Here is a 27784-nt window from a genome sequence, read left to right as displayed (position 1 = left end):
ATTACAATGCTTTCAAAATATGACTAAATGTTTTTACATCTTTCTTTCTAGTAATTTGAAAATTTGTGTAAAACTTAAGCATGTTGTCTTTGATTATTTTGCAATTGGTGATGCTATATTACTTTCTTTCATAAAATAGCTGTTAACTTAGGTCACATATCTGTTTATATTTGTCTGGTTCATTCAATTAAGTAAATTTTAGATATAGCTTGACATTATGAAGGTGCAAGGACTGTGTGTGTGTGTGTGTGTGTGTGTGTGTGTGTTTAACTTAGTTCCCACAGGAAAAAATCGATTATAAAGCTTAGTAAGAAATAATATAAAATTACTTTATATAAACTTAGTATTCTTTTGATAACCTATTTAATATTAATTTTTAACATAGTTTGGAAAGTTGAAGCTGGTTAAGAATTGAGTCAATCTTTGCTTCCAGCAACAAATATTTACTAAGTACCTAATACCTGCCAGACAGATAAAAAGACACTCCATAGAACATTCTAGTTCCCTTGGTAAGATGTATACAAGCTTCTTTTTGAAAAGAAACAGATACTATCTTAGTATATATAAAATAGGCCCCAGTGAATATTCATTTGTTTCTATTATAATAAAAGACATTATTATCTACAACAAAGCAGCATGCTTAAAAGCAGTCCAACTTTAGTTAGAATTCTAAAACAAGGATAGGTTATACCCAAATGGAGTAGTTAAATCAAGTGGACCCAAGTTCTCTGCAGACATAGACAAGGCAGTTGTACAATGTTGATTCTGTTTAAACCATCATATCTACCTTGGAAAGCCAGGCTTGTCTCAGTTTATCTAGGGCAACACTCTCTCACAGCCCAGCATTGCCACTAGTCAGAAGAAACACACACCTGGTGTTGCAAGGAAACTGAGGGAGGAGGACACGGATTTTCAAAAAAATACACTTTTCCTTCTATTTTTAACTTGACTTGATTGTGTGTATGTGTGTGTGTGTGTGTGCATGTCTTAGTGTTCTATTGCTGTAAAGACACCATGACAAATGGAACTCTTCTAAAAGGAAGTATTTCACTGGGTCTTGCTTATAGTTTCAGAGGCAAAATGCATTGCCCTGGTGGGAAGCATGAGACACACAAGCAGACATAGTACTGGAGAGGTAACTGAGAGTTTCACATCTGGACCCACAGGCAGCAGGAAAAAGAGTACCACTGGGCCTTGTAGTGAGATTTCATTTGTATTTTAATAAATAAAGCTTGCCTGAAGATCAGAGAATAAAACAGCCTCACTGGTCAGCCTGACTCACCAGGCAGTGGTGACACACACCTTTAATCCCAGTAGCCACACTAGTTTGCCATAGAAACCAGGCAGTAGTAGTCCACACCCTTTAATCTCAGCACTAGAGAGGAATATAAGACGGGAGGAGACAGCTCTCACACACAGTTTCATTCTGAGATTCCTGGAGGCAGGATCACCATTCCTGACTGAGGTAGAGGCAAGAGTCAGGGTCTGGCTGTTCTGCTTTTCTGACCTTCAGATTGAACCCCAACATCTGTCTCTGGGTTTTCATTAATACTGTTACAGGGCTTGACATGAGCTACAAAAAACTTCAAAGACCACCTTTGCCCACATTGTCTCCAACAAGGCCACACCTCTGAGTCCTTTGAAGTAGTGCCACTCCCTGGTGACCAAGCATTCAGACCTATGAGCCTATTCATTCTCATTCAAACCACCACATTTTATTCCCTGGCCCCCATAGCCTTGCCACCATATTGTAATGCAAATGTGTTGATTCAACTTCAAAAGACCCCATTGTCTATAATAGTATTGACACTGTCAAAAGTACAAAGTTCAAAGTCTCTTCAAAAATCATAAAGCAGATCACATATTTTTAGCATACAAGGCACAGGATATACATTGCCATTCCACAATGGAGGAAGGGAAGGATCGTGATGAAATACTGGGCCAAACCAAAACTGAAAGCCAGCAGGGCAAACTCAACCTCCATATCTCCATGTTTGATGTCAGAGCTCTCTTCAGATCTCCAACTCCTTTCATCTTTGTTGACTGAAAAATAAGTTTGTCTCTTGGCTTGTTCCACTTCCAGGTAGCAGCTCTTCTTGGCAGGTTTCCCATGACTCTGGTACCTCCAATATCATGAAGTCTCCAGAAAGATTCAGGATTCACTTTCATAGCTTCACAGTGGCTTCTCTGGGCCTCCATGCCAGTACACACATGAGAAACGTGTGCTCCGTCAGCTTTCTTTAGCCATGAAGGGAAATTCCATAATTCATTGGCTAATAAAGAAACTGCCTTGGCCCATTTGATAGGCCAGCCGTTAGGTGGGTGGAGTAGACAGAACAGAATGCTGGGAAGAAAGGAAGTGAGGCAGACGCCATGCCTCTGCTCTCCAGGACAGATGCGATGAAGCTCCAGCCCAAGGATATGGGTCGGAATCTCTCCTGGTAAGCCAAGCCACCACCTCGTGCTGCTACACAGATTATTAGAAATGGGCTAAATTCATATGTGAGAATTAGCCAAGAAGAGGCTAGATATAATGGGCCAAGCAGTGTTTAAATGACACAATTTGTGTGTTGTTATTTCGAGGCATAAGTTAGCCAGGTGGCCGGGAGCCAGGCAGGATGAAAAGCAGGCCCACAGCTTCCCACTACACATAGCCCTTGACTCTAAAGCCAGAACGATGCAGTTAAAGTTGACAAATTCTTTGGCTTCCTGGTGCTGGACTTGCCCCCTCATTCGAATACATTTTCTTCAGCTCTTTCTTTCCAGTTGTTCCCTCCCCTACGTAGTTCTTCCACTCCTTTCTGCATGGCAGAAGCTGAGCCGGGAGGCTCTTGTACAGAGGCTACCACTCCCTTTATCCCATTTCGGATCAGCCTTTCTTTGAATTTATTATCTCCTTGAGCACTGGAGTCAGCTTTATTACACTTCCTGGTTCTCCTTTGTTTCTTTAATTTTGCATTTTGCTTCTTTCCTTGCTTAGCTTTCACCTTTTCATTATAGATCTGAGTAAAAGTGACCACTAATGACCACATAACAAAGTCAAAAAGTTAGGCAGTCATCAACTCTCCTCTGTCAATGTCATTTGGTCCAAAACTCTTCAGTTTAGCCTCTGGCAGATTTATAAAATGAGGGTAGAAAGCAGGCACACTTTTTGCCAAAATATCCCGAGAATGGTCTCCAGAGCACTTTCCTACTTTCCTCTGAAGCCACATGAGCCACGCTGTCATAATCTACACTGCTGCATTGCTCTCAGCATCACTGTTTTTGTCCCTACGAGGATGCCCCATTAAACCCCACTTAAAGCAATAAACTGTTTTTCTAATCCAAAATCTCAAGGTTTACATTTCACCAGTGAACAGCATGGTCAGGCCAGTCACAACAATAGTCCACGCTGGTGCCAACTTCTGTCTTAGTCACTGTTCTATTGCTGTGAAGAGACACCATGACCTTGGCAACTCTCATTAAAAAACATTAAAAGCATTTCATTGGAGCTTCGTCCAGTTTCAAAGGGGTAGTCCATCACCATGGCAGGGAGCATGGTGGCATACAGGCAGACACAATACTGAAGAAGGAGCAGATGGCTTTAATCTGGATCCACAGGCACCAGGAAAAGAGAAAGCTCTGGGCCTAACAAGGACTTCAAAAGACCCCAAAGTCCACCTCCAGTGACAGACTTCCTCCAACAAGGTCACATCTCCTAATTCTTTCAAGTAAGGCCTGGTGACCAAGCATTCAAATCTATGACCCTATGGGTCATTCTCATTCAAACCATCATACAAACATACAGTGTGTGTGTGTGTGTGTGTGTGTGTGTGTGTGTGTGTGTGTGCATACATGCATACATATTCCCAACAGTTTTGAGCATTTTAAAATTTTTATTTACTTTGTGTGCATCAGTGTGTGTGCACATATGTGCATGGGTGCCCATGGAGAACAAAAGAGGCCTGGAGTTGGAGTTAAAATCAGTAGTTAGCTGTTTAGTGTGGGTGCTGGGAATCAAACTCTGCTCAACTACCCAAGGAATATGGGCTCGTAAATGTTTATCCATCTCTTTAGTCCCAGTTTCAACGATCTTATAAGCAGGTCTAGAGTTTTCTAAACTGAAAGTAGCTTGGCTAATAATCTCAGCATTGTCACAAGGCTCTGAGATTCCTCAAAGAGTTTTCAAGGAGGAACACCAGGAATATCTTCTCTACAGTTTCTTCAGGGCCTTTGAAACTGAGGTGTGTTCTGAAAAGGAATCCAGTCTCTTTCTTGGATCTCAAATTAGTAAGAACATGAGTAGTGACTTATGTGTCTGCTCAGAAAATTGATGAGAGAGACTTTAAAATTCACAAGTTTCCTACTATAATTGATGGACTTTGGGGACCTCATGAAATCCTATCTGATAAAAGAAGAATATTATTAATCATTCTCATAAATTTGGCAGGGAATGTTTCTTGAAGAAAAGTGTCTTCCTAACATACATATTTCTCATTGCTCAAAGCATCCTGGCAAGATTAACAAACTCCAAATAATTTGCCATTTTCTATTCAACCCACCTCAGTGGTTTCCAAGCTTTATTTTTGCTTTCAGAATTCAACTATATAAAAGATAAAAATAACACTACTCTTGTTAAAGGGAGAGAAGGGCACCTTACATCACTTCCTTTCATCTTCCCTCTCTTTCTTGTGTCATGTGTAGCAGAAAAACCTAGTACCCTGAAGTTCTCATAAATCACCTACAAGTCAAAGCAGATCCTGAATACAATTATGATTTTCAGTATATTATCAATATATAGTTGCATTATGTCATAGCCTCAGCATTTGAGAAATGATGACATTGTAGATAAATAGTTGTAAGAATAGCTGTCACATTTCCTATATGGTCTCTTGGTATTTTTTTCTATTTAGTCTTTCTTTTTGTCATGTTTATATCATAGAAGCAATATACAGTACAGAAAATCATAAACTGGACTACACAGAGAAACACATAAAATTACAACTGATATTCAAGTTAGTCTCTGTTGAGGCTTTCAGGCTTTATTCTAAATATTTTAGGTGTAATATCTCATTTTATTAGCATATATTGGTTATGCAAAGTAATGAGATTTGTTATGGCATTTCCATTGATGTGTGTAACAGACATTATTTGTGCTGCCTCCTCTCCCCTTCCTGTGTTACCTTTCACATCCCCAAAAGTTTTACTTTTATATACTTTCTCCCCAAATTCTACATTTGAGAATAACTGACATATTTTTTGAGGGACTTGACCATTTCACTAATCATAGTAATCTGTGCTTTCTCCCAAATGGCACACTTCTCTTTCTGAACGAAAATGTATTCATCACCTATATATACCACAAGCTATTCACCTGTTCAGCCATTGATGTCACATAGGCTGATTGCACACCTTTGCTTTTCTGGATATTTCAGCAATAAGACACGTAAATATCTACTTAAGGTGACTTTGATTGTTTGAGTGTGCACTCAGAAACTGTACTTCAGTCTAATAGAGCTTTGCTTTGCTTTTCATTTCCATCCTGATTTCATACCATAGTCGCTGAACTAATTATGTTCTTACCAACAAAATATTGGGTTCCTCTAATCTCACCCACTCTCTAGCATTTGTTATGATTTCACTGATATAGAATCTTGATGTCATTTTTATTTATATTTCCACAGTGCCTAAAACTATTAAACACTGTTTCAAGTACTTAGCGACCATTTGTACTTCTTAATTTAAAGGTCTCTCCACATCATTTGTTTCAAGTACTTAGTGACCACTTGTACTTCTTAATTTAAAGGTCTCTCCACATCATTTACCCATCTATTGAGTGCATTTTTTTGTGCTTTCATTGCTTATGTTTTTTAGTTATTTATTCATGTTATAAAACCCCTGTCAAGTACAGACTTGGTACAGCTTTGCCCCATGCTAGAGGAGTCTCCTCCCTCGGTTAAGTACTGCCTTTGCTGTGAAGAAGAGTTTTACTTTGATGCAATTTCAGCTTTGAAATTTTTAGTTTTATTTCCTGAATCATAGTAAATGTTGTTACCTATGCACATGGTTTGAAATATGCTCCTCTAAGGCTTCCAGCATTTCCAGGCTTACGTTGAAGTTTCTGATCTATTATTTCCATTTATTTCTTTTTGCAAAGGTTGAAAGATATTGAAGTAGCTTAATCCTCCTGCATGTGTTTACCCAGTTTTCCCAGCATGATTGTTGAAGAGGCTTTCTCTTGAATAATGAGCACTAAGGGCATTTCAGAGCTGAGGAATCTGTGGGCACATGGGCTAATGTCCAGGTTCTGTGCTCTGTTCCCACTGGTCCCTGTGCCTGACTGACTGCACATGGCTATGCATTACTCTTTGACGTTTTGACCCAGATGCTACAAGAATTGCTTTGTCTTTTGCTTAGCATCGTATTGTCTATTGAGTGGATTTTGGTTTCCATAGGAATTTTAGGACTGCTCTTTCTATTTCTGAGAGTAACATCATTAGTATTTTGAAGCAGATTACATTAAATATGCAGATCACTTTGTTTAAAAAGAAGGATGCATTTTTTTCAATATTAATTCTGCCAGGGTGAGAACAAGGGAGGTCTTTCCGTCTTCTGTCTTCTTTAAATTCTGTCTTTACTGTATTACAGTTTTCTTTCTCATTGTAAAAATCTTTAACATCTTTGTTTCAGTTCACGAGCAATTTTTTAGAGCTATTATAAGTGGTATTGTTTTCCTGACATATTTTTTGCAATTATCTTATAATAACTCCTTTCTATCTCTTGGTAGTTGTATAAGGTTAGTATTCTTAGTCTGGTATCATAAATTAAAGGCCAAGGGAGAAAGGAGCCAAACAATTTGTTCATGTTATCCTGCTAAAATAATTATAGGCATCAGAGTTTCTTTGTATGTGCATAGATAACCTCATACTATATTGTTATTCATACTTAGCATGTTTCCATGGTAATAAATATGCTGGTAAATGATGTTTGGCTGTACACACAGAGGGATGCCATGTAACTTAGTGCTGTGCAAGGGGGAATCAATGCATACATATTCTCCTTTTCTCTCTTCCCCTCTCTCCCACCCCAATCTCTCTCCAGTAGTCTTTTTCTGTCTTCTCTTTACCTTTACAGTTAGGTTGAGACAGTGAGAGAGGACCAATTACCTGTTTCAGCCACAACTTTTTAATTTTTTTCTTATTTTAATATAAGGGTTCCATCTGAATTTTGTTAGATGTAACAAATTTTAGACACTGAAAATGTGGAAGGGTTTAATTTTACTTAATAGAGAAAATGAGCAGCTTATCAAATTGCTTCCCAGCATTAACTAATGAATAAAAATGTTATAACTACATAATGTCAGATGACAAAGGAATCTGATTCCAGCAACAGGAATTATAGCCAATAAAAATGCACTTAACAAAAATACAGCCCTGGGTTGTGGGGTTATAAGAGCCTGTGCAATGGAGATCATCATTAATTTCAGCTATCATCAGAAGAGATGATAGTTTTTAAATGACTGATGACAGGGGAGGCTAGTGAGAGAAAGGGAAAAGTAAAGCCAAGAGAGTTTCAGTGTGTGCTTCACGGAGGACACTATGAAAGCAATTATGCATAAGTAGTGAAGAGGGAGAAACCGAGTAGATAGAAAAAGATTCTTGCATTGAGACATTGGGAAAGGATCAGAATGTAAATATAAATCCTTAATTAGAGCAGCACAAAAACATAGCTCAATTTTATGAACCAAACAAATTAATAAATGAACTAAAATAAATAAAACGTCTAATACAGAACGTGGCTATGTTAAATTCCAGGTGAAATGAATGCATCAAATTCCATTTCTAGAATCTTTTTCTAAAACACATGCCAGTTTAGTAGAGTTGGAGGGACAGCTCACTGGCTAAAGACAACTGCCCTGCTACTCTTCCTAAGCCTGGAGTGTAGTTCCCAGCACCTAGACTGGGCAGCTCACATCCACTTGCAATTCTGCAATAAGGGTTCTGATGCGATCTTTAGACCTCATTGAGCTCCTATACACATACGACATATACACAAGACACACACACATACACACTGCACACACACACACACACACACACAAATAAAAAAAATCTTTAACAAATAAAACAAAGGAACTAGTGTAAAACAAGAAAGAGGCTAGACTTTAAGAGAACTTGAAATTGTGCTGGTTAAAACCCCACCTCTGTCGGCAGTTGCATGACCTGATTTGAGAAGTTCACTATCTATCAAAACAGCATGTGCTAACCTACTAGTCTGAAAAATGATTATACTTTAATATTAGTTAAGAGTAAACTGAGCCCACTGTAGCACTATACTCGTATAATGTCGGCTTTTACAAGACAAAGACAGAGAAGATTGGGAGTTCAAGGCTATCCTTGGCAACATAAAGAGTTTTTTCATAACCTTGGCTACATTATACCCTAATTTTAAAAGAGCAAATATAAAAAATACAGGTTTAATTTTTAAAGTTAATTTTAAAATACAATTTTAATAGAAGTGTTGTCCTATTAAAATTTGAAATGTTTCCTCAGTAAAACTATTTTCATTTTAAATATTTAAAATAAATAATGTTTAATTAACATATGCTTAGAAACTCTGGGGCCAATAAGAAAAGTGAAAAAAAAAAAAGTCCTGACCATTAAGATACACGCTTGGTGACTTACTCTATTAAATTTCATGCATATACTACAAGGGACTATTTCTTGAAGTTTTAATCATATGAAAACTATCACTAAGTTTCTTGTCATAGGACACAACCTTTGAGTAATTTTCAGATGTCCGTTTACTTTCATCAAATGGGAAAACATTAACACGGGCGCACCTTTCCTGCGGGAAGTACACCACCATCCTGCAGACAGTACACCACCATCCTGCCGATAGTACACCACCATCCTGCCCAGAGTACACCACCATCCTGCCCAGAGTACACCACCATCCTGCAGATAGTACACCACCATCCTGCCCATAGTACACCACCATCCTGCCCATAGTACACCACCCATCCTGCCCATAGTACACCACCATCCTGCCCAGAGTACACCACCATCCTGCCCAGAGTACACCACCATCCTGCAGATAGTACACCACCATCCTGCCCAGAGTACACCACCATCCTGCCCAGAGTACACCACCCATCCTGCCCATAGTACACCACCCATCCTGCCCATAGTACACCACTCATTCCTTTAGGTTTGCATTTTATCATTTACTATCAATTTCACTCACTCCATTTATTTGCAATTGGAAGTCACCCAAGGCATATCAAATGAATTATTAGTGCTCTCATAGCTTTTGTCTTGAAACATTTAGATACATAAAGCAAAAAAAGATGAAAAATGACTTTATTTTGTTAAGTGTTTTTGGTAAATAATGAATCATAATAATTCGAAATTTATCATTATAAAAATAAAATTTCCAGATGTATGTATTTATTAAATGAGGTCATCTAGTGATAGGACTTGTACACTATGTAAATGTAACAATTAATTATGCTGAGTGAAAATGTAAGGGTGGTTCATAAAACCTCCATCCACAAATATTGACAATGGGGATCATTCTCATTGGGGGCTATATGGTTTCAATTTTATAAACTGGTGATTGGAAGTATATACCTTTGGAAATGTTTGTTTACAGTAAATAGAAGTAACTTGACCTGAACCTGTGTTACTTTTCCTTTATAAGAAAACTGTCTCATTTTTTGGGTATATGGGCTGCATATATATATAATCAGGATAATTTTGAATGATATTTTGCTAACACTTGAAAGCACCTAATTTATTTTAATTATTTGAATAGTAAATCTAGGTACTAATTGAGTAGAACTGACATACCAAACTAGATAAGCCTTTTTTGTTCCTTTTTTGATATTATAATACAATTATAACATTTCCCTCTTCCCTTTTCTCCCTCCTAACCCTCCTCTATGCCCTGTCTGCCTTCCTTCAAATCCATGGGCTCTTTTCTCATTAATTGTTTCTGTATACATATATGTATATGTTTTTTAGCCAAAAGCCTTTCCTTCCTAGTCTACTGAATATTAGTTTACCTCTGGGTCTCTAATCTCTAAATATTACTGTAATTATTTTAATGATATTTACAACATGCCTTGTATATAGATAATTTAATTTCAACTAAAAATTTAATATACAATCTAGCAATTCCACTAGTACATGGATCTCCAAAGTAAATAAAACCACTCTCTTTAAAGACACTGCCTCTCCAAAAGCTCATTATAACATCATTAGCAAAGTTCAAGATATGTAAATAATCTTAGTGTCTATCAAATGATAAATTGGTAAAGAAAAAATGGTGCAGGTATATAATGGAATACTGCTCAACTATAAAAAAAATAGAATCCTGTTGTGTATAACCACACAGATAGAGCTGGAAATCATTATATTAAGTGAAATATTTTAGGCAAAGACAGAGCAGAACTGTGAGTGGGAAGAGAGGACGGGAGACATTTGATGAAATCCTGACAATCCAGTGACTATAGGTGACAATAATGTGCTGGAAATTGAAGAAAGCATGGAAAAGGGATTATGAAGGAGTTTACAATTAAGAAATGATCAGAAATGATCAATGATTTAGGAAATCATCATGGTTCAATATATACATGTATTAAAACATTATATTTACCCCGATAATTTATACAAGTCTTATGGTCTAGTATACCAGTTAAAACACAATTTAATTAATAACAGCAGAGGATTAAGGTATTAGAGGTATGAATGATAACAAGAGACATGAAAACCTAGTACTGTGGTCCCTGTCCTTTTATTCTTTTTAAAACTATCACAGATTGCTACAACCATTTATTGTTATGTAATTAATAACAAAAAACTCAGTAACTGAAAAGTACTACTTACAATCTAATACAGAATGGCACAGATGTTTATAAAATTGTAAAATTACTTTGAACATGGCTGTAATAATTTGTTCTGTTAAAAATAAGGTCATGCTATGAAGAACTTAACATATATAACTTAGTGCTGTCCTGAGTACACTTCATATAACCAAATAAATAACACCTGAGCTTTAGTCTTCACTTCTAAAGTAAAATCAATGCCATTCTTCTGTGTTTGCTTTAATCACTACAAACAATGACCAGGTCCAAACAGATTTATCAATAATTTAAAGCGATTTATTATAAAAATATGTTGTTAAATTCCATGCATGGGAGATTTTGGTACACATACAAGCATTGTGCCTTCAAGGTGACCACAATATGGTGAGTCTTTATCTACAAAAATACTGCATCTTCAACAAAATCCTCTGATTCTGGGGCTAGAGGTTTGGCTCAGCAGCGAAGGACACACATGGAGGCTCAAAACCATCTGTAACTCCGGTTCTGGTGAATCTGCTACTTCCTTCTGACCTCCTCAGGCACCAGAAAAAGAAAAAAAAAAGAAAGAAAGATAAAGAAAAGAAATACATGCTTTTCTCTTTCCCCAGTAGTAGGCATGATGGGAGACATTGTATAAATCACAGTATCCTACTCTTCTGCCTCAGCTTTCCAGAGTCCTTATTCCTGGGTCAAGGAAAAGTAGCCTGTGTAACTCCTCAGAGGAGTACCCGTGATCAAGTCTCTTCTAATCTAACCTCCAGTCTTTCCTCTCTACCAAGAGCTACTGTGCTTCAGTCCTGATTTTACATTTGTGTGCTCTGTCCAGAAAGTCCTTCTCTGGATACATGCTTGACTTTCTTTCTTTCTCCGCAGCAGTGACCAACCACTTTGTTCGAAAGCTCTTTCAAGATAAACCAATATCCAGGGCTCCGGCACTCCGCAGCCTTTCTGGTTTTCCTTACTGACTTAATTTTTCCAAACTACTTTTTGGTTGTGATTTTATTATCTATCTTCTTTGAGATGTCATCTGCTTGAACTTCCAAAGAGACCTCCATCTTTTCCTGTCTTACTTGTTGTCCAAGAGCTTTTTGCGTGTTGACTAGACAGAGGTGTTCAGAGCATCTATCCTCCAGCATCCAACCAGGTTTGACGAATGGTGTTGACAACAGGATGAAGGAGGCAGCAGGGAGAGTGAAGGAAGGCTATTTGTTTCCTGGGATAGTTCTAGGCCACCTGACTTCTTTCCTTGGGAAGTTTGCTTTTACGATTTAGGGGTGATGTCACCTCCATCTGTGCTGCTCAGTGTGTTCAAGAACTTCAGCATTGGCATTGCCTGAGAGCTGATCAGATGAGCGAGCTTAGGTCCTAGTTCAGACTTAGATTCAAATTCTGTACACTCACAGATGAATGAGGCTTACTTGATGTTTGCGTGCATAAAGTATGAGAATTCCTATCTCCCTGTTTTCTAGTAATTGCTTCCTCTCTTTGTGCTTAGCTGCACTTGTGGTCAATGAAGTTGCATGGTTGCAATATCTTTTGTGTCTACTCTAAATCTTGTCAATATCTTTATTAATAGTTCTTAATGATACTAGATGTTTTAGGAAGTGGCAAAGGCTACACAATGATAAGGTTTGGGGGAACTAAACATTTATTGTGTGTGTTGAAATCAGAGAACAACTTGTAAAAGTCAATAGGTCCTTTCACTCTCTGGGTCCCTGGGATAGAACTGAGTTTGCCAGGCCTGGCAACAAAAGCTTTTACCCACTGCTATGGTGGCCTCTCAGCCTCCATATTTGAAAAGTACAAATGCTGCTGTTACATCTCCAACACAGCCTCTATATCATAGTCGCAGAGAAAGCCATGGGAAAAGGGGCAGAGGACCAGGACATCCGCTGTGAGGTAGTGTCTTCTAGATATGATCCTGAAGATGAATGCATGAACCCTCAAAAGCATGATTGCCTGACAAGATTAGCATAATGACAACCCCAGTTAATATGCCAAATGGGCAAGGGAAACTCCACAGAGCGCCAACTCTAGATGAGGAGTTACAGGCAGTGAATGACTCCTGAGAGAGGATGACTGAGTCTCCTCTAGGGTTGAGCACCACACAGGTTGTCTAACCTTAAGTAGTCAGCCCTGGAGATGCACTCAGGAGGGTGTGTGTGCTTGTATCTGTGTGTGTATAAGATAGTAACTGAAAATTGCAAAAATTTGGGAAGGGAACACAAAAGTTACTGAAGAGGGACAAATGGGATGTAGATGTGCTCAAATATTAAATTATCAAAAATAAAACTATTAAAATAATTAAGATTAACTTCATCAATTTGTTCAACAAGAGAAGATATATAATCTACCTCACACTACATAAGTTATCTTAACTGATTCAATTTTTAAAAAGATGCCAGGCATGTCTGTTTAGTACTTTTCAGTTTGGAGTGATTATATGAATACCTATTTCTTTTCAGTACTGGGAATGCTATATCCCGACAAGCATTTCATCATGGAGTTGTACTTCTGGCCCTACTAATAGGTTTTTTTAATAAAAAGAGTTTCCTTTTTCACAAAACATATTAGTCACGTTTTCCCCTTCCCCAACTGCTTCAAGATCCACCTCCCCTCCCTGTACACCCAATTCTATATTCTTCTTTCTCTCTCTGAAATGAACAAACAAAAAATAGGAAACACACACACTCTCCCAATAAAACTGCAAAGACAGAAATCAAAATAAACAAAGAACAATAAGAAATAAATGCCCAAACATAGAAAAATGAGACAAAGGACTACAGAACTACTCCAATCTGATTGCGTTGGCCAACTACTCCTGGGGTAGAGCTGCCCTACAGTGTGGTGAACACACCCAGGGAGACTGTCGGAAAAAGGTCATCTTTCCCTTGCAGATGGTTTCTTTGTTAGGGTTGGAGTTCTTATATACTCCCCTCTCAGGGCTGAGACCTCATCTGGCTCACATCTGTGCAGGCCTTGTGCCTAGTGCCACAGTCTCTGAGTCCTAGGTACATCAGTCCTGTTGTGTCTAGAGGACCTTGTGTCTTTAGAGTCAACCATCCCCTGGTGTGGGAGGTCCTTCTGTCTGTGTGTTGCTTTTCTTGGTTAATGTAAAGAAACTGCCTTGGCCTGTTGATAGGGCAGAGTTTGGGTTTGTGGGGATGATGGACCTGAATTCTGGGAGGAAGAAGGCAGAGTCAGGGAGACACTATGGAGCCGCACCAGAGACAGACATGCTGGAACTTTGCTGGTAGGCCACAATCTCCTGGTGATATACAGATTAATAGAAATGGATTAAATTAGGATGTAAGAGTTAGCCAATAAGAAGCTAGAGCTAATGTTCCAAGTAGTGATTTAATTAATACAGTTTCTGTGTGGTTATTTTGGGGCTAAGCTAGCAGGGCAGCCAGGACAAACAAGTGGGCCCTCCTCCTACAATCCTCTACAGCTCCTACAATCTTTCTGCCTCCTCTTCTGCATAGCTTCCTGAGCCTCGAGGTGGGGCCTTCGTTGAAAACATTCCATTTAGGATGGAGAACTGGAAAGTCTCTCACTCTTTGTACATTGTTAACTTACTCAAATTAAGATTCATTTGGGCACTTCTCTCACAAGACATGGACACAGAAACAGACACCTTGGCACCTCCAGAGAACAGGAATGACTTGTTACAACATAATGGAGGAAGCAAAAAGATTGCTCCACTGAGGGAAGTAGTAAAATTCTGAATCCATCACTTTAGAAACATCTACTACTGATAGGAAGGCAGTCTCTGAGAAAGCCGCTGACTTCCTGGAATGTATCTGCTCAACACTAAGGCAGAACTGGAACGATGTAGAAAAGCCATCCTTCACTGCTAGACAAGCCACTGTACAGAGCTAAGGAGAGCAGGACTGGAGAGACATGAGAGGGGTAGGTACAGGGGAGAGGACTCCAGCTGGAGGTGGAAGGAACTGCAGACACACATTGAGAAAAGCCCTTTGACTAAGCCTGAGCACACTAAGCACAAGGGAGTCTAGAGACCAGGCCCATCTACACTGAGAGGAAACAGAGCAAATGCGAGTTCAAAGCTGCTCAAAGTCAGAAGAGGTAAAGAAGGGATGGGAAGGATGAAGGAAGGAGAGAGGGAGGGGAGTGGGAGAAGAGGGAAGGAAGGAGAAAGCACACACACTCTCACACACAACCACTACATTAGAGAAATACTATACTAATATATAGTATTATACACCTTAATTTGCAATAATGTTTAATTATTTGCTTCCATGGTTCTACTCATGATAGCAGATTTTAACCAAATACACATGATACATATATATACAGACACACAAAACCAAAGATAGCACACTATCAAAACATAAAATTAGGAATCAGGTTACATCACAGACATGCCACACACACACACACACACACACACACACACAAAATGCATACTCTCTCTCTCACACAGGAAAAGAGAGAGAAAGGGAGAGAGATGAACGGCATAAATAGAACCACATTCAAAGAGAGAGAAAGGGAGAGAGATGAACGGCATAAATAGAACCACATTTAAATGTGAGTTGGAAATTTTTAAATGATAATAGACAACATCAAAGCTTGCACAGGGGAGTAAGAATGAAATTAAATTAAATAAAAGTAGCAGAAAATAATAAAAGCACCCTGTCTCGAAAAACCAAAAAATAATAATAATAATAAAAGCAAAATCAATGAAATGGATGAAATGGAGATAAAAGAATCTAAAAGTTTATGTTCTAAATAGCAAATAAATAGATAACCTTTAGCCAGAGCAGCCGGGCGGTGGTGGCGCATGCCTTTAATCCCAGCACTCGGGAGGCAGAGGCAGGTGGATTTCTGTGAGTTTGAGGCCAGCCTGGTCTACAAGAGCTAGTTCCAGGACAGGAACCAAAAAGCTACAGAGAAACCCTGTCTCAAAAATCAAAAAAAAAAAAAAATGAAAATACCTTTAGCCAGAGCAGCCAAGATCAAGTTTACTTAGGAAACAAAAAATGTAAGAATTCTAAAAGGTAGAGACATGATATCATCAGTGAAAGAGGTCACGTGACAGGAGAAACTGCAGCAGTAAAGACTGCATGTTGGTCAATGGCCCAGCTTGACTGACAAAATTCCCTAAAATCCTCATGTCAAAGTGTGGCCTACACCAAGGTGTAGCTAAAGCAGAAATGAAGAAAGCCTTGCTGGTGATTTTTACAGAATAGTCAAGGGAGGTAGTAATAATTGTAACAAGCTATTCCAGGATTTATCCAGTAGGAAAACTCTTTACCTCTCTCTCCCTCTCCCTTTTCATTAAACAGAGTCACAGGAGGAAAATAAAACCACAGTAAGAGTCACCGATATCCACCCAGAGTATCAAGCTGCAAACACACATACAAAGTCACAGAACAGAACTAAACGGGAAGGATGGCTCAACAGGCCAAAGGCCAAGATGCTCAATATTGGCTCTCCTCTCCGGGGTCCTAACTGGAGCCATGAGGCAAGAAATACAATGTAACTAAATTGCAAAAGAACTGAAACATAATTTTATTAAGGCATGATATATTACATGTAGAAATGTTAAAGATTCTACAAAATAAATTTTAAATTATTAAGTTGATAAGTTTGACAAAGCACAAGATAACAAAATAAAAGGAGAAAAGTTTCTGTTGCTATATACACTAACAGCATGAAAAAGAAAACTAAGAAAATAATGCCATGTGCATTAGTACTAGAAGTAACAAATTCAGCGAAATGATGCTAGTTACATGCGATCATAGCACTTGAAAGTGAGAGTAGGCAGTAGGAGTAGAAGTTCAAAGTCACCTTTGGATACACAGCAAGTTCAAGGTCAACCAAGGCTGTGTGAAACCCTGTCTCAGAAAATAAGATAATAGTTCGCCAATGGATGATAAAATGTTTATTAGTTAACAGCAAAGGAGGAGGATTTGTACATTTGTGGCATGTACATGAAGAACTTGATGCAAAGGATTAAGAATAATACAGAATCATGGAGTCATACTCCATGGTTAAGAATAAGGCAATTGAGCCGGGTGATGGTGGCGCAGGCCTTTAATCCCAGCACTCGGGAGGCAGAGGCAGGCGGATCTCTCTGAGTTCGAGACCACCCAGGTCTACAGAGCTAGTTCCAGGACAGGCTCCAAAAGCCACCGAGAAACCCTGTCTCGAAAAACCAAAAAAAAAAAAAAAAAAAAAAAAAAAAAAAAAGATAAGTCAATGGGGCAAGTTAGATAGCTTAGTGATGAAAGGCATTTGCCCTGACTTTTGCCCCAACACTCATGTTGGAAGAACAAAACTGCCTCCTGTAAGTTCTCCTCTTGCATTGCTTATATAATAACTGTGATAGAATTTAAAAAAATAAATAACAATATTAGGATAAAAATACTACCCAAATTGATCTCTAAATTTAATGTAATCCCTATCAACATTTTAAAAGCATGTTTTTGCAGAAACATGGGAGTCTATCCTAAACTTGACAGAATTTCAAAAGTCTGAGCAAATGCTAAAAATGAAGAGCAAAGCTGGAGCACACAGTTCCTGATCTCAGGACTTGATACAGTGCTGCATAACCAACTAAGCAAGGAACCCAGCAGAAACAAACATAAAGAAAACTTGTATACATCATATGTAATGGTAAAAGTAAAATGCTGACAATGAGGAATACTGAGAGCTCAAGAACAATCGCAGTGGGGTTCTTGGTCCTACTGCACATACTGGCTTTGTGGGAGCCTAGGCAGTTTGGATGCTCACCTTACGAGACCTGGATAGAGGTGGGCAGTCCTTGGGCAGGGAGCCATGCAGCACAAGAGACAGAGGCATGGATAGACACTCCATGCAGAGTGAGGTTGGATATTTATTTAGTGGATGATGGGAGGGAAAGGGAGAGGGGGTGAAGAGAGAAGGGGGAAGAGCAGAGAGAAATAGAGCGAGGGGAAGGGGAGAAGTGGGAAGAATGGATTGAGGTAGAAGCTGCCTCTTCAAAGGAGAGATGGAAAAGAGAAGAGACTCAGGCTGGAAGCTGAAAATCAGCTTGTCTTGGTGGGTGGTGAGTGAGTGGACTTGGCTTGTCTCTTAAAGGGACACATGGTCCAGCTATTTTTGGATATCGTGCCGATATTCAACGAGAAAATGTGACTCTTTCCACAAATCCTGCTGGGCAAATTACAGCTATGTGCACAAAGAATCCGAGCCTCACCTTGTACCATTGACAAAACACAACTCAAAACTGACCTATGACCTGTATTCTTGGAAGAAAAAGGGGAGAAAGCTTGGGGATACTGGATTCAGCAGCAATGATCTCTTTGATTGGTGTCAGGGTCAGAGACAATAGTTAAAAGACTAATTGTGCTTCATGGAATTTTTTTTTTTAATTTTGTGCACTGAAAACACTAGCAATGAAATAAACAGGCAGCTTGTAGAACCGAAGACATTTTGAAAATTATAGATCTGATCCAAGATTATTATCCAGTATGTACAGAAAGCTCTTAGCATTCAACAACTGATGCAAAACTAAGCAAACAACGTGGACATGGGTATTCAAAGAGATACTTGAAGCACAGAGAAGGTAATATCTGTATTTGTTTGGGGAATTCAAATCAAAAGTACACTGGACGAATCTGTTACATGGCATAGGATGATTACTATAAAACACAAGAGAAAAAAGAAAATGAAAAGTGCAGGAAAAAATATGGAAACAACTGGAACTCCTGTGTGCTGTTAGGGAGGACTGTAAAAATGATAACATTGCCATGGAAACAGCATGGCATTTCATCAGAAAATTAGAAAAAGGATTATTGTGCCATCAGTAGTTCCATTTGTCAGTAGACTGCAAATGAGCTGGAGACCCAGACTCAGAGATATTTATAATGCATATCTATATCTGCATTATATGCATACTAGAAAGCCCTCAAAACCCAAGCATGCAGGAATTGATAAAAGAACACACACAGAAGATATCTCCCTGGATGGGAAAAAGACAAGGATGACCAACACTGCTTCTCATACGCAACTTTATTGAGGGTCTGTAAGCAGGGCATTCCTTGCATTTAAAACAAAAAGAACAGCACTTACTTCCAGGGGCAATAATTTGGCATTGGATAACCAGTTAGTGAGCTCTTTCCTCCCGAAGATCATTCCTTCTGCTCCCAGCATTCCTTAGCTGCAGGTGGTTTTGGGTAGAGAGGAAACCTCCTGAGCTCTCCCCTGTCCACATCAGCATGTCCCTTGTCCTTGTTCAGCTGGGGCTGAATCAGTCCTTGGTGAGACTTTCTGGGTGTAGCTTCTGATATTCCTAGGAGACAAAATATCACAGCAAACTTTTGCTTCTCTGGTTTTCATAGATATGGACATACACATACATAATTGGATGTAACAATAATTAATGGAAAAAGAGGCCATGAATTTGAAAAAGAGCAAGAGGGATAATTGGAAGGATATAGAGGGAGGAAAGGGAAGGAAAATGGTGTTAACTTTATTATACACTTCAGAAATAAAAGAAATAATTTTAAAAAGATAACATGTCACAAGTGTAGTGGCACATGTAAGCCACACTTGGGAATCTGACACCAAGAGTGGGTGACACAAGTGAAGGCCAGCATGGGTGCACAGTGCAAGCCTCCCTACAATGAGCACGCTAGCACGGGCTTCATGGTGCAAGCCTCCCTAGAATGAGCACGTGCTAGCTAGCGAGGGCTTCATGGTGCAAGCCTCCCTAGAATGAGCACGTGCTAGCTAGCGAGGGCTTCATGGTGCAAGCCTCCCTAGAATGAGCACGTGCTAGCTAGCGAGGGCTTCATGGTGCAAGCCTCCCTAGAATAAGTGCATGCTGGCCAGTATGGGCTGGAAGGTGGAACCCTCCCTGAGAATAACTGTGTGCTGACTAGTTTTATCAAACTTGACACAATCTAAAGTCATTGGAGAGGAGGAAGCCTCAATTGAGAAAATGCCTACACAATGTCTGTTTGAAGGGCATGTTCTTAATTAGTTATCCATGTAAGAGGACCCAGCCCATTGTGGGTGGGGGCACCTTGGGCTGGTGGGCATGGACTCTATCAGACGCCATCCACTCAGCAGCACTCCTACATGGCCTCTGTGTCAGCTCTTACCTCCAGGTTTCTAGCCAGTTTGAGTTTCTGCCATGGCTTCTCTTAATGGACTGTGACTTGGGATGTGCAAGCAGAAAGAAAAAGCAAAAACAAACAAAAAAAACAACAAAAAAAAAACCTTTCCTCCCAAGTTGCTTTTTGGCCATGGTGTTCTATTGCAGCAATAATAACCCCAATTAAAACACAATGATAAGCATGAATTGCTTCAAATTTTTTTAAAAAGGTCAAAATTAGTAAAAATGACTCATTGAAAATGTTACTAAGAGACACTTACTTTTAGCTGTGAGACCCTGGTGAGTCCTGCCTCCAAATTATAAACATGAGTTAATTGTTTATTTGGATTTTTATTTAAAACTAAAAAAGAAAGGAAGGAAGAAAACATAGTGATGAAAAAATGCAGCATACTTATAGTAGGTAATATAATAAAGAGAGAAAAGCAGACTTCCCTATTTGTGTGTCCTCCAATCCCAGGATCTAGGCTAGGCTTCCCCAGAGTTCATGTATGCACTGCAGTCCAGTAAGATGTACAGGGCTCGGTACGGTGGCAAAAAAATTTAGGAGTAACATATTAGTTTTCCTGGGTTTAATATCTATAAAAAGTTTTCACCGATTTTCAACTCAGAAATCCATCTTGTTCTGTTCTTCACCCATTGTACCCCAGTGACTTGGACGGATGGGGCTCATCCAGGTTAGCTGGGGGATTTAGTCACGGAAAAGGTGAGATCCCCCTATCTAATGACAGTTGTATGGTGTAAGCATGTATTTACAGAAGGGCATAGTGCATAGGCAGAGATTAGAATAAGTGGAAAAGTAAAGGTCATGTAACAGACATTTCTGAGACCAGAGTCATGAGCATAAAAGACAAATGCACAATTCTAGGTGCAGAATATGCCTACTTAAGTTCATATATCATGCTGGCAGTGGTTGTGCACGCCTTTAATCCCAACACACAACAACCCCGCTGTGGGGCTGAGTTGATTATCTCCCAGGAAAAGGTAATTTTCTGCCTCCTGCAGTCTCTGAATTGTGCTCATCAGGAGCTGCCCTGGAAAAACTAGAAAAGACAAAAGTAAATTTCTAAATCTCCTTCTCTTTTAGTGTTAGTCTCGGCCCTCTCAAGTTCGTTCTCTCTCAGGTTCTCTCTTCAAGTTCTCTTTCTCAAGTTCTCTCTCTCTCTGTCACACACACACACACACACACACACACACACACACACACACACACACTGATGAATCCTCCTAAGAGAAAGGTATGATTTGAAACACCTATCATAAATTTTACTTATCTGCAACCAGGTAAAATTGAGAAATTGTAGCACCAGATTTGGCTGTCTTTGTGTGTGTGCGTGCATGCGTGTATGTGTGTGTGATGCAATCATGTCGCTTAGAATGAAAATGTTCATAAAAGCTCCAATACAGAAAGAACCTTTTCAGTTTCAGCAGGTTCCATTTATTAATTGTCGATCTCAATGTTTTTGTCACTGGTGTTCTATTCAGGAAGTTGTTTCCTATCCCAATGTGTTCAATGCTATTCTCCACTTTTTCTTCTATCAGGTTCAGTGCAATTGGATTTATTTTGAGGCCTTTGATCCACTTGGACTTGAGTTGTATGCAGGACAATAGATATGGATCTATTTGCATTCTTCTACAATCAGTTAGACCAGCATGACTTATTGAAGATACTTTCTTTTTTTCCATTGTGTAATTTTGGCTACTTTGTCAAAAAATGTGTTCAGAGGTGTGTGGATTTGCATTGGGGTTTTCAATTTGATGCTATTGATCTACCTTTCTGCTTTTATGTCAATACCAAGTTGTTTTTATTACTGTAACTCTGTAGTAGAGCTTAAAATCAGGGATGCTGATACCTCTGGATGTCCCTTTATTGTACAGGATTGTTTTAGTTTTCCTGGGTTTTTTGTTTTTCCATATGAAGTTGAGCATTGTTCTTTCAAGGTCTGTAAAGAATTGCTTTGGAGTTTTAATGGGGATTGCAGTGAACCTATAGACTGCATTTGGTAAGATAGCCATTTTTATTATGCTAATCCTACTACATGAGCATGGGTGATATTTCCATCTTCTGATGTCTTCTCCAGATTTTTTCCTCAAAGACTTGAAGTCTTTGTCATGCAGGTCTTCATTTGTTTGGTTAGAGCTACTCCAAGATTTTATTTTTTTGTGGCTATCCTGAAATGTATTAATTCCCTTATTTCTTTCTCAGTCTGCTTATTGGTTGTATATAGGAGGGCTACTGATGTTTTTAGTTGATTTTGTTCCCAACCATATTACTGAAAAGGTTCTGTAAGGCAAAGGACACTGTCAGTAGGACAGAATGACAGTATACAGAATGGGAAAAGATCTAAATGAACCCCACATCTGACAAAAGGCTGATCTCCAAAATATGTAAAAAACTCAAGAAACTATACATCAAAAAATGAATAATCCCACTTTAAAATGGAGTACAGATATAAACAGAGAACTTCCAACTCAAGAACCTAAAATGGCTGAGATACTGTTAAAGAACTGCTTAACATCCCTAGTCATCAGGGAAATGCAAGTCAAAAGGACTCTGAGATACAATCTTACACCTCTCAGAATGATTAAAATCAAAAACACAAGTGACAGCTTATGCTGGAGAAGATGTGAAGGAAGGGGGACATTCATTGCTGGTGCGAGTGCAAACTTTCATGGCCACTTTGGTAATCAATATGGCAGTCTCTCAGAAAATTGGAAATCAATCTCTCTCAAGACCCAACTATACCAATCTTGGATATATACCCAAAGGATCTTCAATTAATTATACCACAAGGACACTTGCTCAACTGTGTCTATAACATTATTCATAATAGCAAGAACCTGGAAACAACCTTGATGTCTTTTAAGCAAAAAAATAGATTTAAAAAAATTAGGTTCATTTATACAATGGAGTTTTACTCAGCTGTTAAAAACAATGACATCAGGAAATTTGAAGGCAAATGGATAGAGCTAGAAAAAAAACATCCTGAATAAGGTAACCCAACCCCAGAAAGACAAACATGGTATGTACTCACTCATAAGTGGATATTAGCTATAAAGTAAAGGATAACTAGGCTACAATCCACAGTTACAGAGGCGCTAGGTAAGAGGAAGGGTGCAAAGAGAGATGGATGGATTTTCCTGGGTAGGGGAAATAGAAGAGATCTCCAGGGTAGACTGGGGGCATGTGGGGATGGGAACAGGAGAGCTCAGGTTAGGGTATGTATGGAGGGGAGAGTACTAAAGAGAAGTCTTGATATGAGAAACAGTTTGAGGTTAGTCAGAAACCTGCAGCAAAGGAAACTTTCATGAATCCACAAGGACGACCCCAGCTGAGAATCCTAGCAATAGTGGATAAGTAGTCTGAACTCTCTGACCTCTGTAATCAAATTGGTTATTACCCCAATAGTCATCAGAGAGCCTTAATGTAGTAACTGATGGAAACAGATGCAGAGACCCACAGCCAAGCTATGACCGAGCTCAGGTAATTTTGTTAAAGAGACAGAGGAAGGATTTTATGAGCCGGAGAAGGGGAGGGTTAAGGTTATTACAAGGGAACCTACAGATATAACTAACCCATATACACATATACATATATACATATATGTACATAAACATATATATATATGTGTGTGTGTGTGTATGTATGTATGTATATCAGTTGTGCAGCTTGGTCCACCTGTGAGACTCTTAGCAGTGGGACCAGAACATGTCCCTAATGCTTTGGCTAGCACCTGGGAACCTATTCCTCACACTGGGTTGCCTTACCCACCCCTTAATACCAGGAGAGGAACTAAGTCCTAACTCAACTTGATGTGCCAAGCTTTGCTGACACCTATGGGAAGGCTGCTTCCTTCCAAACAGAAACAGAGGAAGAGTGGATGGAGGGGGCACAGATGGGAGGTTGGGGAGGGAATGGGAGAAGAAGGATGGGAATCTGCAGTCAGGAGGTAAAATAAATAAATATTTTTTTAAAAAAAAAGATTCTAATACCAGTCCAAACAAAATCTACTTTTGAGTCAGTGTTGTCCAAGAGACTCCAAAACAATACAGGCTGTCACTACTGCACTTTGTTGCCCCCAGAGGTTGAAGGTGAGCTCCTATTGCTGAGGACAGCATGCATGGAGGACACAGGAATTGGAGCACTCAAGCTGGGTCTTATCTAAAAGAGTACTCCCTGGGGACTGTCATACCAGAAAATGCTATGCAAGCCTCCAAGGGAGAGAAGTACCCAAAAGTTCTGACCAACTGTGATGCTTATGAAACACAATAATGACCAGAATGGCAAGATATGCCCTAAGGTGAAATAGTGGCATGGTATTAGATGTCTGTCTAATTGGACACTCTCACAAAGGGGGAAGTCATATTTGGTACTATAAGCTTTGCCAACTACTGAGGGCTAGTGAGGTCACAGATCACAGAGAAGAGTCTGCTGTCACTGTTTTATTAACCACTGGAATTACTAACTGCATTCTAAAAATTACCCTCATGCCAACAGGTAAGTATAATTCGCACCCATTGTGAAAGAAGCTTCTCTTTGTATCAGACAGAGACCATTACAGAAATCCGCATCCAATCAAAATGCAGAGACCTGAGTGGGCAGTGCCCAGCCCCAAAAGATACATATATATGCAACTGTATATAATTCTGTATACAATATCATTATACAATCCCTACACCTAATGCCAGGAAACAGCTTTAAAAAGGGGACAGAACGATTGTAAGTGTAAGAGTCAGAAAACCAGGGAGTCTCTGTAAGACTTTGTCTCCTGGAAATGACAAGGAAGCCACACCTGTGATACCTCAGCAATGTGACTTTCTAAGCAAAATGTCCTCAAAGGCAACATCAATAGGCATGCTAATGAGGAAGGGACAAATCCCAAGGCACATGTAGACAAAGAACTAGAGGCAACTAATGACTACTTAGAGGGAGAATTGATCTTTGCCAGGAATGAACCATCTAATTGGATTCCAATACCAAGTGATCAACCTTGAAAGCATGTGTGTGTATGTGTGTTTGTGTGTGTGCATGCACGCATGTGCATGTGTATAGATGGATGCTATAGCATGAGCTCAGAACTGAGTATAATAAAGGGTTCTTTATTTAGGGGTAGATGACTCACAGATCATAGTCCTCTGCACAGGAACCAAATTCAGCAGCAGCAAAGAGAAAGACAGAGGGCACAAACCTTTCAGCTGTATTTATAGTATAAGAGACTATGCCCAAGAAGGCTGGTATTGGCTGAAGGAGTTACCACAACATGTGTGCGTGTGTGTGCATGCATATATGTGCATGTGCGTACATGTGCATGTACGTATGTGTGTGTGCACACACTGATAATAGAAGAAAATGAGTCCTGAATTTGAAAGGGATTGAGCAGCGAGATGTGGTAGGTTGAAGGGAAGTGAGAAGAATTGATTGGTGAGAAAAAAGGAAAGGAAAATGATGTAACTGTATTTTTAAAAATGTTTTAAAGGTAATAACTTTGGGAAAAGAGGGAAGGTTGACCTCTCCTCCACTTACTAGTCAAACTATCCTGGGTTACATAGTGAGACTTCCCGAACCCCAATACCCTCATCCACAAGAGGGAAAGACATCTAACACAATGACTTTGAGGACACTACAACAAAACCAAGTACAAAGAGCACAGGATAAACATATGTGCAATTAAACAATTTTTACAATTATTTTTTTTTAATTTATTTATTTATTAAGGATTTCTGCCTCGTCCCCACAACCGCTTCCCATTTCCCTCCCCCTCCCCCGATCAAGTCCCCCCCCCTCATCTGCTCGAAGAGCAATCAGGGTTCCCTGACCTGTGGGAAGCCCAAGGACTGCCCACCTCTATCCAGGTCTCCTAAGGTGAGCATTCAAACTGCCTAGGCTCCCACAAAGCCAGTACGTGCAGTAGGATCAAAAACCCACTGCAATTGTTCTTGAATTCTCAGTATTCCTCATTGCGAATACTGAGAATTTTTACAATTATTAATTGGAAAAACTTTCCTGACAAGGAATGTCGTTAACAAAATCTAACCCTCCAAAATATCTTCATATGTTGTCAAAATTTTATGTTGTCTAAAAATGACCAAGAAGTTAAACACAGCTCTTTAGATGAAAATCCACCAAAATGCAATCTTGGGTATTAGGGCATTCTTCCATTCCTCTGTTTGTTCATGTGTTGAGCATGCATTTCTCCAATGCCTGCTGCCTGCTGTGTAGGTTTGTAGATCTCCAATCCCCGAAGTGCCTGGACCCACTTTGCTGTTTTTGACCTGTCATTGCATTTAAGACAGAAATTCCAGTAACTTCTGGAATTTCACATACCAAGATCAAGAAATCAACTCCATGTCTACTCGCAACTTGGCTCTTCTTTTAAGGAACTATGTTAGTTGTTTTGAAGGAAAATAAACACTGATTGCCCTTTGCTTTTCTATATGACAGCTTTCCTGTCTTATGAAATCTGCTATGTAACAGATATCTCTGCAAAACCAAGCCCATCCTTCTGCTTCTCCGTGTCCTCTACAACATGGCAGGCAGATGACAAACTGACTCCTGCTCCAGGTTGATCACAGATAGCAAACACTGAGGCATCTCAGTTCAGCTGTCCATGGAGAAATGCCCGACCTAAGTTATGATTCTACCTTACAGACCGTGCTGTTACTAATGGTTGAAACAAGAAATAGCCATCTAAAAAATGTTGCCTTATTTTCTGTAAAATGTTGGTTGAAGACACTATCCATCACTTTTACTCAGCATCTACACAGTGAATTTCCCCTAGAATTTAGGGATAGAAGACCATTTATCTCACTAGATAAACTTTTATATTTTTTATAATCTGGCAAAGGGGTGTGCATGCTAGGTGAGAAGATGACTTTGAGCCCAAATGCATTCAGGCTAGAGGCCTAGCCCTGACTTTCCTGAAATGAAAAGGTGTTTAACTTTTTCAGGTTTTGGTTTTCTCCCTTATAAAAAGATAAGTTACTTTCATTTCTTTTGTTACTGTTGTTACTTTTTATGTTTCTTTTAGGAGGATTCAGAGGAGAGAGTGTGCCATGTATACAACAAATATTTTATTTTGCCTTTTTATAGATTCACTTTTTTGCTCTAATACAATTATCTGACTAAAAGCAACCATGTGAACTACTGTAGAAACTTCCTAAAACAAATATTAAAGTAACTTAAATGAAGTCACCATATAATGTGGGAGACAAGGCCCCAATTAGATATACCAAGGCAAATCTCCAGTGCCAGGAACAGGCTACATCGTATTGAGCATTGTTGGGCCAAAAGGGTCCCATAAACTCCCAGAAAATATCACAGGCCACTGCCAAGAGTATTAGTTACCGTCTACAACCTCATGCTAAGGCCTTATTGCTGAAGACACTACTTGCTTAGGCCACTGAACATGGATAAAGGGAGCTGCTTCCCAGCTAGACATTTCACCCTCCTTCCTAGTGTGCGTGTTCTGGAAGGTATGCTGTGTGATTACAGAGGAGAAAACTCATCATTGATATTGCCCCACGGTAAACTCTGTGACCTACAACAGCAACCTGCCTGCAAGATATGCTGGTGCAATAGTGGCTTGGTGTTATTGGAGTAACCTGCGTCTTTTGAGTGGATTAAAGGCCCATTCCATGAGATAGAGCCTACAGCTGACAAAGTGACCAAGTACGTGAAAGTGTATAGGTCAGATAAAAGCACAATACCATTCTTCCTCTAAAGGAACATAGCAGCAAAATGACCCGGAATGGCATATGCTGTACACACAGATCAGTGCCTCACTGAACCCTCTGCACAGAAGCTTCTTCTTGTA

The sequence above is a fragment of the Microtus oregoni genome, unplaced genomic scaffold (assembly GCF_018167655.1).
Source record: "Microtus oregoni isolate MIOR12 unplaced genomic scaffold, Mior012 000010F_ref0000083, whole genome shotgun sequence".
In the NCBI taxonomy this organism is placed as follows: Eukaryota; Metazoa; Chordata; class Mammalia; order Rodentia; family Cricetidae; genus Microtus; species Microtus oregoni.
Note: the sequence above shows the minus strand (reverse complement) of the source record.